This window comes from Marmota flaviventris, chromosome X (genome assembly GCF_047511675.1).
Source record: "Marmota flaviventris isolate mMarFla1 chromosome X, mMarFla1.hap1, whole genome shotgun sequence".
NCBI lineage: Eukaryota > Metazoa > Chordata > Mammalia > Rodentia > Sciuridae > Marmota > Marmota flaviventris.
Window position 1 is genome coordinate 113462695 of NC_092518.1, and position 13238 is coordinate 113475932.

Here is a 13238-nt window from a genome sequence, read left to right on the forward strand (position 1 = left end):
TATTCCCTAACATATGGGTAACCCTAAAGTGTGACTTGGTTATTAGATGTCAACTCATATTTCCTGTAAAAACACAAGTCCCAAATCTCTGGCCATCCAAGACAAACCCTTATAAAGAAAAAACTTGAAATGCTTCATGCTTGCAGAAAACTACAGTGGTTCTCTAATAACATTTTGTCACATGAGTAAATGAATGAACAACTTGAGGAATATAGATATAATTCACTAACAGATAAAGGCTCTGTAGTTGATATGTGGGAAATACAAGGATATAGATAGAGCTCTTGGCCTTGAAGGAAATGAAAAAATCTTTCAGCTGGACAGCTCACCACAGTGACTCTCTTTTCCTCGTTGTCAACTTACTGGTCACTAAGGCTCAGTAGGAAGTTTGATTAAAAGAAAATTCAATAAACATCACATAATCTCCTATACAAAAGGAATACTAATCTAAAGATCACAAGAGGTGCCAGGTCTTTTATTCTAAGTTTATGAATTTTTAAAAAACTAAATTTAATGAACAATACATAATTTGCACATGGTGAATAATTAAAACAGTGTAACTAAGACTCTCTTCAATCCCAGACCTCCAATCTCTTCCCAGAGGCAACTACTCTAAGCAGTGTATTGTGGGTGCCTTAAGAAATTCTGTATGCTGTTAACAGGCTTTATACATTCACATTTTTTTCATATTTACAAAAAAGTGATCACACAATATATAATACTTTTACGGAGTTTTAAAATTTAATGTATGTTGGAGATCTTCCTGTATCTGAATACATAGATCAATCTCATTCATTTTAACATTTGCATAGTGTCCTAGCATGTGGATGAGGCTTTATTTATTTATTTTTGCTACAAAGCTGATTCTCTAAGAAATAAAATGTTGTCAATACAGTAAAGATTCTTTTTCCCCCCAATCTCATTTCTCTTGAGTCACAAGGACAACCACTATCCTAATTATGGGTCCTACATATTCATGTTTTATCCTTCTACTACTTATGAATGTATCCATAAATAATATATGGCAACATTACATATGTTTTAAATTTCACACAACTGGCATCATAACATTTTGCAACTTGATTCATTTTCCTAATTCCCATTTGTGTTTTCAGACCAGTTCCTGTTGGTATATATGATTCTCATTCATTCATTGTTAATTTACCTTGCTTCTCATTATACTTAATACTGCTGTTTCATTTGCTTTACCTTATAGCTTCCTTGTTAAAATGAGTCCTACAATTGTAATTATTTTTTTCAAATCACTGCTTTGAAGTTGCACTGGATGAATTAATGAAAGCGTGAGAAATTCTTATAAACTGAAACAAAATAAATTGAAAATCTGAAACATGGGGGGGCTACAAAAGAATGGACATTTATGTCAATATATTTTAGCATTACAAGTGTTGCAATGAATATGCTTCCACACGTTTCTAGAATTTCCATAAGGCACCTAGGCATTGAATTGCTATATACACTAGGCAGTGTATATACATATTTTCATTTTTACTAAGAACTGCCAAATGTTCTCTAAACTGGTTGTATAAACTCACATTCCCAGAAGCAGTGTGTAACAGTTGTTTCCTCACATTCTTTTTGGCATGTGGTATTAGCAGATGTTTTTATTTGGGGTAGTCTGATGGGTATGAAATAGTATAACTATGCTAATTTAATTTGCATTTCCCTGATTATTAATGAGGACAAGAATGTTCCCATCTATTTACTAGTCACTCAGGTTTTTCTGTTCAGTGCATTGTCCATTAATATTTTGCCTATAGTTAATTTGGATATTTTTAAACTGAATGTAGTTCTTTATGTATTCATTATTTGACTGCTATTTATTTGCTGGGAATATTTACTTCAAGTCACTTGCCTATTGACTTTGTTTAGTGTGGTATTTTACAAAATAGAATACTATAGGTTTTTATCCCTTGATGTGATCAAATTGTTCAATCCTTTACAATTTGTAATTTTTGTATCTTTTTCAAGAAAGTTTTTTCTACCCTAATATTGTAAAGATATTCTTCTAAATTTCTTTCAAATCTTGAGTCATTTTTAGCACTGAGTTTTAAAATCTATCTGGAATTTATTTCTGTATATGATACAATATAGAAATCTAATTTTATTTGTTCCAATACAAATAATCTGTTTTTCCTACACTATTTATTAAACAATCATTTCTTTACTCCCATGATTTACAATGACAGTCTTTTCATATACCAGGGTTCCTTATGTTCTCAGGTTTGTGTCTGGAACTTTTTTTCTTTCTCACTGACCTGTTGCTTTCTTAAATTACTTTTAAAAGTCTTGATATCAGGACTAATTCTTCCTGTTGGTTCTTCTTCATAATTGTCTTGAATATTCCTGATCTTTTAATTTTTCATATACAATTGGAATCAGCTTGTCAAGGTTCATGAAACACTTCGTTGAAATGTTATTTGGAATTGCATTGAATTACAGATTAATTTTTGGGACAGTAGACATCTTCACATATATGAAGATTCAAGCCTTATGAAAATGGTACATATATTTCCCTTTGTTGAGGTTTTCCTTTATGCCCTTCCATACTGCCATAAATACTATTTCCATATATATCATGAGCATATTTTCATAGATTTGTACTTAGTTACTTAGTAGTGTTACTTGTCGTTATGAATGGCAACTTTATTTTAACCAGCTTTATTGAGTTATAATTTATAAACAATAAAATTCACCATTGTAATGCTATGAATTTTGGTAAATATATACGAAACTGTATAATCATCACTTATAGTCAAGATGTAGAACATTTCCATCACATCCAAAAGATCTTTCATGCCCTTTGACTGAGTTTTAAAGTCTATCTGGAATTCTATCAGTGTCTTCCTCCTACTCACTGATATGTTTCCTGTGCCAAAAATTGGCCTTTTTTTTTTAGAATTTCATATAAATAGAACAATATAGTATATAGTCCTTTGTGCCTGGCTTCTTTTACTAGCATGTTTTTGCAATTCATCCTTGGTTTGTTTGTATAAAAATTTCCCTTTTTATTTCAAAGGAATATTCTATTGTATGGATATGCCACAGATTGTTTATTCACATACCACTTCATGATTGTTTATAGGTTTTGCCTTTAATGAATAAAGCCACTATGGACATTCACATGGCAAGACTTTGTGTGGGCATGTTTTCATATCTCTTTGGTCAGTTTCTAGGTTTTACTATAAGCGAATGTTTAACTATATAAGTTATTGCCAAACTGTGTCACAAAGTGGCCCTACCATTTTATATTCCCACCAGCCACATATATATGCAAGTTCTAGTAGTTGCCCCACATCCTCAACCTTGATATTGTCAATATTTTACTTTTATCCAGTGAATGATAACTTTTTAAAAGTTATATTTTGTAATTGCATTTTGCTTAAATGGAAGAATATTATTGATTTTTAAAAAATAACTCCTATGCCAAATGTTCTCTCTGATATGCAGATGCTAACACATATTAAGGTTGGGGGAGAATAGAAGGTCACTGGATTAGACAAAGGGGAATGAAGGGAAGGGAGGGGGAGGGTAATAGGAAAGACAGTAGAATGAACAGAACATGACTTTCCTTTGCTCATAAATGAATACACAACCAATAACTACATATTGTGTACAACCATAAGAATGGGATCTTAATTAGAATAAGTTATACTCCATGTATGTATAATATGTCAAAATACACTCTATGTCATGTATATCTAAAAAGAACACATAAAAAATCTACGCAGCAATATTTAAGAACTCTCTTAATATTTAAATTGTCTGAAAACTCCCATTAGCTTTTTATGTAGCCAATCACATAGTCCATGAATGAGGCTGGGAGTGTAGCTCAGTGGCCTTGCATGACTGAGGGCCTGGGTTCAATGCTCAGCATGGCAAGCAAAGTAGTCTGAATAACTGTGTTTTCTTTCCAGTCCTTAAATCCATTCTTATCCTTGTCTTATTGAATTGAAATTTCCTTGTGAATACAATCTTAAATAGTAGCTTGGAGAACTAGAAGCCAGGCATAATTTCTTGGTTCATGGTTCTAGTGAGAATATTCCTAAAGTTTCCACACTATTTTATGGCAGATTTTCAGTAGCTATCCTTTATCATAATTAATATTTCCCTCTATTCTTGATTTGTTCAAGGGTTTTTTGATAGAGAAGTGTTGAATTTTATTCATTTTTATTTATATGTTAAGATCAGTACACATTGTTTTCTCTTTAATCAGTTTAAGCTGTGAATTGTAGTTGATTTTCTAAATTTTAGCTATCCTTTAAGTCCTGAAATTAAGCTCATTTATTTACAATGTATTATATTTTACACATTTGCTGAGTTAAATTTACTAATATTTTGATATATTTTTACTTTTAATTGATGAATGATAATTATATGACTTATGGGATACAGTGTGCATTTCAATACATATACACACTGTGTATTGACCAGACTAAGATAATTGGCATATGTGTCATCACAAACATTTATCTTTTCTTTCTGTGGGAACATTCTAAGTCCTCTTTATCAGCTATTTTGAAATAAGCAATTAATTGTCAAATTAGTTATTCTACTGTGCTTTAAAACATTAGAAGTTATTTCTCCCATCTAGCTGCACCCTCATGACCATTAATGATCCTCTCTCCATCCACTCTCCCCCACATCCTGCCTAAACTCTGGTAACCACTATTCTACTCTCTGTTTCTATGAAATCCACATTTAAGCTTAACATAATGTCCTCCAGTTCTATCCATGTTGTTGCAAATGACAGAATTTCATTGATTTTTATGGATGGATAATATCCTATTGTGTATATAACACCACATTATCTTTATTCATTTATCCATGGATGGGCACCTAGGTTAATTCCGTATCTTGTCCATCGTGAATACTGCTGCAATAAATATGGAAGTGCAGGCATCTCTTTGACATACTGATTTCATTTCCTTTGGATACATGCCCAGTAGTGGATTGATAGATCATATGGCCTTTGTATTTCTGCTTTTTTTTTTTTGAGGAAGATCCTGTTATCCATAATGGTTGGATTAATTTACATTCTTACCAACAATCTATGCTTGTTCCTCTTTCTCTGTATCCTTGCCTGAATTAGTGATTTTTTTATCCTTTTGATAATAGCCCTTCTAACTGGGGTGAGATAATATCTCTTTATGGTTTTGATTTGCATTTTTCTGATGATTTGTGATGTTGCATACGTTTTCATATATTTGTTGGCCATTTGTATATCTTCTTTTGAAAGATGTCTATCTGGGTCATTTGTCACTTTTTTAATCAGGGTTTTTTTTTGTGTGTGTGTGGCCATTGAGTTGTTTGAGCTCCTGATGTTCAAAATTAACCCTTTGACAGATGCATACTTTGGGAAGATTTTCTCCTATTCTGAATGCTGTTTCTTCATTCTGTTGATTGTTTCTTTTGCTTTCCAGAAGCTTTTTAGTTTGATGTAATACCATTTGTCAGTTTCTTCCTTTGTTGCCTGTTGTTTGGGAGTCATAACCTAAAAATACTTACCTATTCTGAAGTCCTGATGTCCTGTGGTATTCCCCCATGTTTTCTTCTTACAGTTTCATAATTTTGGTCCTACATATAAATCTTTGATCCATTTTGATTTGATTTGACTGAAGTGAGTCTCCTTTCTCCAGTGTATGCTCTTGTTGCTAGTGTTGAAAAGTAATTGTCTATAGATGCATAGATTATTTCTACAATTTACTAATGTTAAAATTAGGACTTCTATGAGAGTGAGAATGGTTTCTAATTTTTCATCTTTCTGAAAATCTTGTCTGGTTTTGGTATAGAGGTTTTAATAGCCTCATAAAATGGATTGGACAATTTTTTAATATTTATTTTTTAGTTTTTGGTGGACACAACATCTTTATTTTTTTTAAATTTTTATGTGGTGCTGAGGATTGAACCCAGTGCTCCGTGCATGCCAGGTGAGCGTGCTACCACTTGAGCCACATCCCCAGCCCCTGGATTGGACAATTTTTTTTTATTTTTTCTGTTCTCTGGGATATTATATATAACAAAAAATTCTTTGGAAATTTGATAAAACTTGCTTGCAGAAACATATGTGAATTTTATTTTTGGTTGCAGAGCATTGGCTACCAATTGAATTTCTTTAGTATTTAATGGCCTATTCATATTTTCAATTTCTTTTTTTTTAATTTTTTATTGTTGGTTGTTCAAAACATTACATAGTTCTTGATATATCATATTTCACACTTTGATTCAAGTGGGTTATGAACTCCCATTTTTACCCCGTATACAGGTTGCAGAATCATATCAGTTACACATCCATTGATTTACATGTTGCCATACTAGTGTCTGTTGTATTCTGCTGCCTTTCCTATCCTCTACTATCCCCCCTCCCCTCCCCTCCCCTCTTCTCTCTCTACCCCCTCTACTGTCATTCATTTCTCCCCCTTGTATTATTTTTCCCTTTCCCCTCACTTCCTCTTGTATGTAATTTTGTATAACCCTGAGGGTCTCCTTCCATTTCCATGCAATTTCCCTTCTCTCTCCCTTTCCCTCCCACCTCTCATCCCTGTTTAATGTTAATCTTCTTCTCATGCTCTTTGTCCCTACTCTGTTCTTAGTTACTCTCCTTATATCAAAGAAGACATTTGGCATTTGTTTTTTAGGGATTGGCTAGCTTCACTTAGCATAATCTGCTCTAATGCCATCCATTTCCCTGCAAATTCTATGATTTTGTCATTTTTTAATGCAGAGTAATACTCCATTGTGTATAAATGCCACATTTTTTTTATCCATTCGTCTATTGAAGGGCATCTAGGTTGGTTCCACAGTCTTGCTATTGTGAATTGTGCTGCTATGAACATCGATGTAGCAGTGTCCCTGTAGCATGCTCTTTTTAGGTCTTTAGGATTCAATTTCTTTTTGAATAAAATTTTGGTGATTTTTATTTCTCTACAGAATCATGCATTTTACTAAATTTTTCATAATATCAAATATGAAATATTTGTTTAGCAATGTCCCTATTTTCATTGCTGATGTTGTTTACTCAGGTCTTTATTATTTTCAACTTAGTCATATCAGAGTCATGCCTATTTTTAGACTTTAAAAATTTAGGTTTGGGCCTTATTAAGCATTTCTATTTGTTATTGTTGTTTCCTATTTCATTAATTTCTGGGGTTCACTGGGGTTGAACTTGGTGGTGCACACCAAAAACTCCAGTAACATGGAAGGCTGATTAAAGAAGATTGCAAGTTCGAGGTCAACCTGGGCAACTTCACAGGGCCCTGTCTCAAAATAATTTTTTTTTATTTTCATTTTTTGGTATTGGGGATTGAACCCAGGAGTTCTTTACCACTGAGCTACAAACCCAGGGTCTCACTAAGTTGCTGAGGCTGGTCTTGAACTTGCAATCCTCCTGTCTCACCATCCAGAGTCACTGGGATTACACAGGTGTGAACAACCATGCCTGGCTATAAAATTTTAAATAAAAAGCTAGGTGTATATATCAACACTTGCTTAACATATGTGAGGTTCTGGGTTCAATCCCTAGTATGGCAAAAAAGCGGGTGCTGGACTGGGGGAGATCACAGAAATAATGAAGATGACATGAGGCTTCTGGAGGTCAGATGAAAGATTATGAACCTGAGGAACACCCACTGCATAATTGGAAGCCACTAATTGCAAGCAGAGTCTTGGGGACATGATGATATGGTACAGCAGAAGATAGAAGATGACCACATAGCAGTCATGGGCCTTGAAAGACAAGGGGAAGAATGCATGTCAGCAAAGAAAAAAGAGCAGCTCAACTGGGCCATGCAACCAGAGAAGGAGATGGCTTGGTAATCAGAGAACCCTATCAATGTTTGGGAGCTGTTGTTGAAAATTCCACAAAGGATACATTGCCAAGGAAGAAATACACGGGGATGTGAAATCAGGGACCAGTCAGGTTTCCCACCACTGTGACTGTATAAATGAGGAGAAAGAGAACAAAGATAGGCTGAAGCTGAGGCTCATCAGTGAGCCCATAAGGAAGAATTCTCTCAACTTTCTGGCATTGCCTACTCCCATGCAGTTCCTACAGGTCTGCAGGAGGAGATTTCACAGCAACAGTAAGGCATATACAGCTAAAATCCTTAAACAAGAACTCCAGGGGCTGCCCCTGGCTTGTTAGGACATGAGACATCATGTCTGTTGACTATGGAAAATGGTTCATCTTGGATCATTCTACTCATACCACCCATGAGCCTATTGATTGGGAAATTTAAAGCTATGAAGGTGGAATTTAGAGTCAGAAGAATAGGTCTGAATCTCATCTTTGGCTGTTTTCTATCTCCCTAACCTTAATATAGTATTTTTTGGTGTAATTATTTTATTTTTTTAGTTCTAATTTGTTATACATGACAGCAAAATGCATTACAAATCATATTACACCTATAGTGCACAAATTTCTATATCTCTAATTGTATACCAAGTATGGGTGGATTAGGCTCTAGATAGAGCAAAAGGGAGGGAATAGAAGGGAAGGGGCATGGGAGTAGGAAAGGCAGTGGAATTAGATGGAAATCATCACCTTAAGTACATCTATGAAGACACAAATAGAGTGACTCTATTTTGACATAGTATCTTAATCTCTCTGAATATTCTCTTACATCTATCTTATAAGAATAGTTATGAGGGTTGCATGTGATGGTAGACGCATGCAAAATTGTCTAGCACAGCATGAGAAGAAAATCAAGTACCCAGTGAATTCTAATTTCCTTCCTTTTTCTATACCGTTCTACTTCTTGACATGGTAACTGTTCTTAACTAATGCCTAACCTGAGCACAGAGTCAAGGAACAAATACTACACTGGGTAGGAGACTACAAACTTGCTAGTCCTTTCATTTTCAGTTTTGAGCTGAAGAAGAAGCAGGGAATAGGCAGATCAAGAATATAAAACTATATAATATAGAAGTAAGAGGATAAGCCCCTAAGTCAATTATGTATGGGTTAGAATCCAACTCCAACTTACTAGCTGTGTATTCCTGGGCAAGCTACTTAACCTGAGTTTCATTTTTCATCTGTAAGATGATAGTACCAAGTATTTCCTACATCATAATTTACCTGAAGATAAAATGAGATAATTTGTGTAAAGCACTAAGTATAGTGTCTGGAACATGGTAAATGTTAAGCATTATGATTAGGGAGCTACTGGTAGATTTGCTCAAAATACACAAAAACTCCTTTTAGATTTTGTTACTTGCCCTTTGCTAAGAATTCCTTTCTTATTGAACTCCTATTGCTAATCATTTTTTTGTATGACTCCAGTGCTTTGAGGCAGTATAAAACGTCAAAAGTGACTCATCTAACACTAAAGAAGAGTATATATATATATATATATATATATATATATATATATATATATATATATAAAGGAAATGAAATCGCAATAACCACAACATGGCATCAACCTAAGTGACTATCGGTGAATAAATGTGGTGTAGTAGAGTGGAGGAAGGAGAATAGGGGGAGGGAGGAAGAAAGGAAAAGAGAGGGACACTGGGGACTGAAATAGAATAAATCAGATTTCATGCATGTATGATTTTGTTACAATGAACCCAACTACTATGTATAACTATAATGCTCTAATTTCCTTCCTTCTTTCTTTCTTTCTTATTGGTTCTTTTTAGTTACATGAGAGCAGAATTCATTTTGATGTAATTATATAAGCATGGAATATATCTTATTCTAGTTAGGACCCCATTCTTATGGATGTACATGATGTACAAACACTGTGTTGTTTTTATAATATGTACATGGGGAATTTATGCCAGATTTATTTCAGATTCATTTAACCGTCTTTCCTTTTTCTATCCCCCCTCCCTTCCCTCCATTCCTCATTATCTAATTTACTGCACTTCTATTCTTTCCATCACTGCCCCGCTCCCATTATTGTGGGCTAGCTTCCACTTATCAGAGAAAACTTGACTTTTAGGGACTGGCTTATTTCACTTAGCATGATGGTCTCCAGACACATCCATTTGCTGGCAAATGTCATAAAGTCATTCTTTAATATTCCATTGTGTATATATACCATGTTTTCTTTATCCATTCATCTATTGAAGGGTATATAGGTTCACATAGCTTAGCTATTGTGAATTGTGCTGTTAAACATTAATGTGGCTTTGTTCACTGTAGTATGCTGATTTTAATTCCTTTGGGTATAAACTGAAGAGTGGAATAACTGGGTCATATGGTGGTTCCCTTCCAAGTTTTCTGAAGAATCTCCATACTTCTTTCCAGAGTTTTTGCACCAGTTTTCAGTCCCACCAATATAGTGCTCTAATTAAAAAACAATGTAGCATATATTCACAGTGAAATACTATCCAGCTATAAAAGGATGAAATCCCACCCATTTCAACAACATGAATGGGACTGGATATCATTATGTTAAGCAAAATAAGCCAAGTACAGAAAGACAAATAACACATAATATTGCTATTAGTAGAATCTAAAAAAACTTGATCTCATAGAAGTTGAGAATAGAATAGTGGTTAGGAAGGGTAAGAGAGGACATGGGAAAAGTTTGACCAATAGGCACAATGTTGCACTTAGAAGGAATAAGTTCTGGTGTTTTAATGCACAGCATGGTGAATATAACCTATAATAATACATTTTATATATTTTTAATTTTTATTTTTTTACATTTTATAATTTAAAATAAACTAGCTGAATGCAGTGGTGCACACTTGTAATCCTAGCAGCTTGGGAGACCGAGGCAGGAGGAATGCAAGTTCAAAGCAACTTAGTGAGGCCTTAAGCAGCTCAGTGAGACCCTGTCTCTAAATAAAATATATAAAGGGTTGGGGTACAACTCAGTGGTTAAGAGCCTCTGGCTTCAATTTCTGATACAAAAAAAAAATAGATGATTTTGAGTGGTCTCACCATGAAGAAGAGAAGTTTAAGATAATTAGCCTTATTTGATCATTACATAATATATATATGTACCCCAATGGAAAAATAGTATAACTATTGTGAATCAAAAAAGAAATCAGCACCCTGGTGTCCTGAACACCATATTCTTCCTACTAGAGGGTCACAGCCTCTGATATCTTTTCTTCCAGAAACATAGAATCTCTGTCCTTATCAGAACATGGGGGCAGGGGACTATTTCACCCAGAGTTGCCTGAGAAACAGCAATGTTGAATTCTGCTTGAGGCCATGTCTACCCTTTCTCTTAATCAGGGAGACTGCCAATGTCTGACTATACTTTATTTTAATATTGTTTGTTCCTGTTACAAGATAGGATGGTGAAGGACAAACTATAGCATTGCACAGTGGATTTATATCATTGAATTCCAAGTCAGAACACCCGAGTCTGAGTCCTGATACATACTATTTCAGCTCTGTAGCCTTTAGAAAAAATCCTTTCTGAGTCATAGGATCTTCATCTGTAAAATAAGAATAATAACACTTGTTCTCTTAATCTCGCAGATTTGTTGCAAAGATGAGAACTTGTAGAAAAATATTTTGTAAACTGTAAATATAGTCTGGGTGGATACACAGAGATCATGCACTGGGATAGCCAAATCAACTGAAGACAATTTCTACCGCAATTGTTAAATTGCTGTTCCTAGGCCCCCATTCCCTGGGTGCTGCCCTGATACTTTCAAGCCCACCTTGGATTTCACAGTGGCCTCCATCTTCTTGTGGCTTCCCAATCAGACCCTCGGAGAGAAAAGAAGATTGGCCTCTGGCAACTTTAGTAAAATGCCTGGTGCTATTCTGCCCTCTCTGAGGCTTTGTCTGTCTTCTTTTGGTAGATGTTCCATTGAAGTTGCTTTTATGGCCATCTTGGAGAACTGAAATTTCCATGGTGTACAATATTAGTTGATACAAACTAAAATATTATCCCAAATAGAGTAATAGCTACCATTAACAAAGTACCTAGTAGGTGCTCCAAATTGCATGGGATGACTGACATGAATCATTTAACTTAATCTTCTAACAATTCTAAGTAATAACTACTATTATCATTCCCTTTTTGCAGGGGGGTACCATGGATTGAACCCAGGGGTGCTAACCACTGAGCAACAACCCCAGCCCTTTTTATTAGCGAGACAGAGCCTAAGTTGCTGGCTTTGTGATCCTCCCACTTCTGCCCTCCCCAACTTCTGCAATTACAGGATCATTCCCATCTTACAAATCAGACCACCACAGGGACTTGTAAAATTCTAAAGCCTTGCTCCAGCTCTCATAGCAGGTCAAATAGCAGGATCTACATCCAAACACAAATCTGCAATATCCCAATTATACTGTTTTTATCCACACTGTCTTTTTAAAATACAATATACTATAAGTGAGGATTATTAAAGATTTTTCAGAGCATTCACAAAACTATCCCTTATTTTCATCATGACAATCTTGAAAATAACCAAGGTGGTTTCCCTTAATTTTGCAGATGATAAATCCAAGCTACAGAAGTGATAAGTGCACTGTCCTTGGGCATGCATACATTCCTTCATTCAACAAATATTCATTAGGTGCTTGGTGTATGTCAGTCAGTGTAAAACAGCAAGTAAGACTGACTTAGTCCCTACTCTGATGGACTTTAAAATCTAAAGGAAAATATGGACAATAACTTAAAAAATCATAGATTGTTTTTATACAGTAAGAAAATTAATTATAAAGAAAGTAAAACAAATTGAGAAAATAGAGAAAGCTTGGAGTTGGAGAAACAACACTGAGTTAGAGAGATAGGGAAAGCCTTTCTGAGGAGGTAACATTAAAAACTGGAATCTGAATAGAAAGAAGTCAGCCATACAAAGATCTAGGCTGCACTCAGATGCTTGGTGACAAAGGCAGGAATAAATTTCTACATTCTACACAGAATTAAGGCCCATGTAGAGGCTGATTTGGGATGACTGGATATGTGAGCCATTCAAACTCATGTCTACAAGCATCCCTGTCCTTTATCACTCACCTTCCTTCTTTGAATGTCTCTAGAAGTTATAAGTATTTCACTAGACACTTCCTGTTTTTGTACTCATCCAGAATGCTTCAGGCTGGCTTTGGTGGATCTTTCCAGATGTTCCCTTGGCAGGCACAGAAAAGTTTGCATGTCACAACAGTAAAGCCTCTGAAACTAAGCTACAAGTTATAATCTTACCCCACTTCCCCCTCTGGGGTTGGCCATTTCTCTGTAATTGGCAGAATAATTGATATAGCAAACTTTCTGCCTTCTTGACTGGTCTCCTGAGATGCGCAG